Source organism: Mauremys reevesii, linkage group 18 (assembly GCF_016161935.1).
Source record: "Mauremys reevesii isolate NIE-2019 linkage group 18, ASM1616193v1, whole genome shotgun sequence".
Taxonomy (NCBI): Eukaryota; Metazoa; Chordata; order Testudines; family Geoemydidae; genus Mauremys; species Mauremys reevesii.
Genome location: NC_052640.1, coordinates 32,300,672 through 32,305,973, shown reverse-complemented (window position 1 = coordinate 32,305,973; position 5,302 = coordinate 32,300,672). Strand labels below are relative to the sequence as shown.

General features: G+C 44.6%; 1 long non-coding RNA gene across 1 annotated transcript; it reads right to left on the bottom strand.

The window, feature by feature from the left end:
- Positions 1-592: 592 nt before the first annotated feature.
- LOC120386376 lies at positions 593-4,757 on the bottom strand. Its single transcript, XR_005589690.1, has 3 exons — positions 4,660-4,757; positions 4,150-4,208; positions 593-3,555 (listed from the first exon to the last, which is right to left on the bottom strand). It is a non-coding gene; the product is annotated as an uncharacterized LOC120386376 (long non-coding RNA).
- Positions 4,758-5,302: the final 545 nt, after the last annotated feature.

Here is a 5,302-nt window from a genome sequence, read left to right as displayed (position 1 = left end):
TATCTGTTTATGACAGCCTCTTTGATTTCCCACTTCAACAGCACTTAGTCAGAAGAACTTACAGCTTAGCCAGCCCCCACACTAAGTACAATGTCTTAAGACTGCAACAAACTCCCTGAATTCCCCAGCACTAAGACTTGCTTACCACAAAAGGTATGAGAGTCACCAGTCAGGTCAGAGACACACAACCAAATAAAAAATGAACAAACTCACCCTCTAATTTGATTGTAGGTTGTGATCCGGAAAGAAATTTCTCACCCTGCTCGCTGCGCCAAGAAACTGGTGGGATTCTGTGGTTCCCAGTGAGTCTGATGCTGGGTAGAATCAAGGGACTTCGATTCCATGCGATTCAATTCAACAAGGCTTTATTCAATATGTGCACAAGGAGAGCCCCTGGTACAAAGAATCAGGCAGAGTCTCTCCAGCCAGGAGCCCCTCCCCTTGCTAGTGTATAGCACATGGCACTTATAGAACAAGTTATAGAACAACTTACAGAACATGAAGCTCTAACCGATCACAGTTAAACAAACCTATATATGGGTTTGTTTATCACATGCTCATAGTGCGCCATGCCACATGCTGAGCTCACCCCCTCCCCCTGGCTTTCTCTAGAATGTTCCGAGGCTGGTGAGCCACAGTGCGCTTCCCTGTGCACAAGTAACCTGCAAAGCACATTGTATCCAAATTGAACACAAGCATCCCCTTCAGCTCCCCCATTTGGTTTTGGGGTAAGAACAATTCTTAGACTCCACTAACACCACTTCCTTGTATTTATTAGGAGCAATAATTAACTTTATCAATAATTAACTATGATTTTGAGAACAGAATGAAATAATACATAATAATATTTGCAATCAAAATAATAAGTCCACATACCACTGTGGGAACACAACCCAAATCCATTCCCCATGGAATTTTTGGTTCCACAATAGCAAACCCTTCTATCCACTGAATCACTGTAATTGCCCTACCACTTTTTTCATAATATTTTTAAAAGGCTTAACACAATAGGAAGAATGAGATATTTAAGCAAGGCTTGCCTGCCACCATTAACCACCCACAGCCACACCAGATAATGGCGTCCTTCCTCACTGCTGTATCAAACATTAAATTACATTACATGCACCATTAAGTCAGGTCCCAACATTTGAGATAAGGCTTGTCCTGACTTCAGGTTTTCCATACACAAAACCCATCCTCCAGGATGGAACATTGGTCCCGTGGGAAAGCCATATAGTTATCTCCGGCCCTTATTCTATACAGGTGTCTGTGACATGCGAATGGGAGTGGGTGCACTGGCTGAGCCTCCAGTTCAGGAATTAAAACCCCTCCAAGGATGCAATGACCATCTCAACATACCCCTATTATCGATAGGGACCACTCCCCTGCCACCATCCAAGGTGAAGACATTCAGTCTTTGAGAACTGCAGCTCTCACCCAACATGGCACCTGTGGCACGAGTGAGTCTCCTATCAGGGCTGCAACTTTCATGCTGAACACCAGGAAGATACCATGCCAGGAAGATAACACAATTTTTCCACATGCCTAGACCAATGTTTGCTTATACATTTGAGTAGTTGTTAAGAGATGGCTGAGTACAACAGTGAGGACCTAACCAACTGTTGCTGAGTTAAGGGAATAGCTAACTTGATGAGACGTGAGCCCCACTCTCACCACAATGAACTGTCATTCCTGCTACAGACAAATTTTAACCCAGTCCCTATTACTAGATTTCAGTAATGGCATTTACAACTGATCCAGTGGCTCCTCCCCAGGTGATTACATCAGTAAAACACTGAAAGCCACTGCAGCATTATTAAGATGAAACTTTCAAAACCACTCAACACAATTAGTAGACTACAAAAATTCCTACATCAATTTTAAACTGGGAATATCAGATGCAAACACTTAACAATATTACGAGCGGCTTTCCAGGAGTCCATAGAGTAAACAGAGATTGTAGTGCCCCACGTTGGGTCTCACCCTTGAATACTTTTACACGTGACAGGTGCACCCGAACTGGAATTCCAGTGACCCGGGCTGCTGAAGGAGTTACTAAGAGAAGCGTGTGAGGCCCAGTCCATGCTGGTTCAAAGGTTCGTTTTCTATAGGCTTTCACCATCACCTGGTCACCAGGCTGCACCTCACATATGTCCTCTTTGCAGCCTTTGAGTCTGGTTCAGTTCGGGGGTCCTGTGAGACACACTGCGATAACAATTTGCAATATTCAACAGGCTGGTCACCCATGACATACAATTCCCCCCCTACAATGCACAGATTTCCTGGCGTCCTCATCGCCCTGCCAGCGTTTCAAAAGGAGATAAGGAATGTGGATTAGTAGGAAGCATGGAAGTCCCCGTCGGGGAATTATTTCAGTCATCAATAGTTTAACTACATCAGATGCAGTGGCCTTGGCCACTGGGGAAGCTTCTACTCACTTAGTAAAGTGATCCATGATCACCAGAACATATTCTTTCCCTCTGCACCTTGGCAGGGGACCAATTCAATCTATTTGTAACTGCGTGAAGGGCTGTGTTGGTCTTGGCTGATGCTGCATTTTCATTTTCACTGTGGGAGCAGAATTATATTGAGCACACGTTACACGCCTTCTCACATAATCATGCACGTCTGCATTAAGCTTAGGATGCCACCAGGTGTTTGACATACGGTGGATCACCCTCCGTGCTCCATCATGTCCCAAGATGTGATACACTTGTATCATAGTTCCCATTAGCACATTTGGTAACACTAATGTGTTCCCTGGCCCTCTCCAAGTGTTATCATCACACAGATTGCCCCCGTTATCCATCCATAACCACTTCTCTGCCCCTGGGGCAGTGTGCTGAATGTCCTGTAATTCAAAAAAGTTTGGGGGTTTATGAGAGGCTGTGTTGCAGCAACCAATTGGGTCTCTTTACCTTCCACTGCTGCTTGTTTAGCTAGTTCATCTGCCGTTCGGTTCCCCTCGCTATGAGAGTCTGTCCCTTCTGTGTGGCCTTCTCTTTTATCACTGCTATGTCGGTAGGTTTCTGCATGGCTGCATGACGTTTCTGCACTATCCCCCCATTTTGTATTGGGATCCTGTACTTGTCAGGAATCCCCGATTTACCCACAAGTTAATGTAATTATCTACAACCCCAAACACACATCTAGAATTAGTATAGATGTTTATAGCATGACCTTCCGCGGCTTCACATGCTGCAACTAACACCTGCAGTTCTGTTACTTGTGCTGATGCCCCAAGTAAACTGCCAGGTGTCACCAGCTGCCCATCTTGCGTACAAACGGCCCATCCGGTGTGTCGCTTGCCATCCATGTAGGAGGAAGAACCATCCACGTATAGGCAAGGGGCACCAGGTATTTCAGTTTCTTTTACCAATGGAAGGTCCATGGGCTCTTCCTTAAGGCAACACCGATGCGGGTGTCCCTCATCTGGGCTAGGCGTGAGGGTGGCAGGGTTTAGCGATGACGCTCGTTGCAGACGTACTGAAGGCATTAGCAAGCTCATTTCCCACCAAGTCCATCTTGCCACATGGACTGCCGAAGATTTCTTTCCTGATAAAATAGCAAGGACAGCGTGAGGCACGACAATAATTACATCCTGCACACCAATTAGTGGTGAGGCTTGATTGAGGGCCATAGAAGCTCCTTCCACCGCCTGGAGGCACGGTGGCATTGCTTGAGTGACAGCATCTAGTTTAGAAGAGTAGTGTGCTACTGGGCACTGTTTGTCCCCATGTTTTTGCATGAACACTGCTGTCATATGTCCCTCTCTGACATGCGTGTACAATGTAAAAGGCATTAATGGATTAGGAAGTCCCAACCCTGGGGCAGTACTTAGCCTCTGTTTCAATGTGGTAAATGCCTGTTCACATTCAAATGTCCATTCAATTTCATCATGTGGTCCACCAGCACCCTTCAGGAGATTATTAAGGGGCTGGACAATCCTTGAATAATTTGGGATTTGAGTTCGGCAGAAATTAAATAGCCCCAACTCTTTCCTAACTCCCCTGACCGTAATTGGTTGTGGGCATGCATTAATAGCCTCAATGCAGTCAACAGTTAAACACTTGTACCCCTTGGATATTAGATACCCCAGATAGGATACTTCCTTCTTTGCGATCTGAGCCTTTCTAGCATTACATTTACCCCACTGTCTGCCAAGTGCTGCAGGATCACTTCTAAGCCTTTCATGTGTGTTTGACCATCTGGTGAGGAGACAAGAAGATCATTAACATACTGTACAACACAAGAAGCCACATCTGGCAGCTTTGCCAGCACATCAGCTAACACTCTATGAAACAAAGTAGGTGAGTTATAGAAACCCTGGCTGAGGCGAGTGAAGGTCTATTGCTTCCCTTTAACAGTGAATGCAAACCAAAACTGACTGTCAGGGTGCCCAGGAATAGACCAAAAGCCATTGCTAATGTCCAAGGCTGAAAACACTATGTGATCATCAAAAGCACATAAGCCTCCCTCTCCAATCCACTCCTGTACCTTTTCCCAGAAGGGTAGCTTTGGGTTATTAAGCTGCAAAGATGACAATTCTTTTAACATGCTCCGCAAGTCAGATGGATTTATAGGAGTGTGCTCTAGGCGACTAACAGTAGCAGGGCCCCCTTCCCCTGGGTTAGGATTAGGGACAGTGGGCACTCTCACCGGAGCCATGAAACTAGACTGATATCCCCATGTTACACATGTAGGGTCCAAAGGTGCTGAGGGACAAGATTTCTTTCCCTGCAAGTCTGCTTCTTTATACTTTTTTGCTTCTGCTTGCAGTTTTCCCACCTCTGCTTCTAACTCTCCCACCCTTCCTTTTAGCACATCACTCTTTCTAACCAGCTGTTCATAATCAACAGTTAAACACATACCAGCCATTTTGTCCTTCTTTATTTCAATCATACAGCCAAAATATTTTCACAAGAAAACTAATAAACTTACTGCTACAAGTTATAAAAACACTAATCATACACTCTTCATATTGTGGATTATTATATCCCTTCATCTTTCCCTTTTTTTAACCTAAATATCCTCCAATCTCCAAATTTTTAAACACAATTCTGTTTACAGACTAATAACAATGTATTCAAATCAAACACCCCAGACTAAAATGACCAATCAGCAGATTAATCCTTTTTCCAATTTATTTGATCTGCACAATTACAATGTCCAATTGGGAGATTGGGGCCAGCCAACACATTCGCTAGAGGTACTTAGGGATATACCTGCCCCTACACTAACTGTTGCTCCTTACAGCCTCTGTCATAGGTTTATTCCCCATTTGGAACTTTAGCGTCCACAA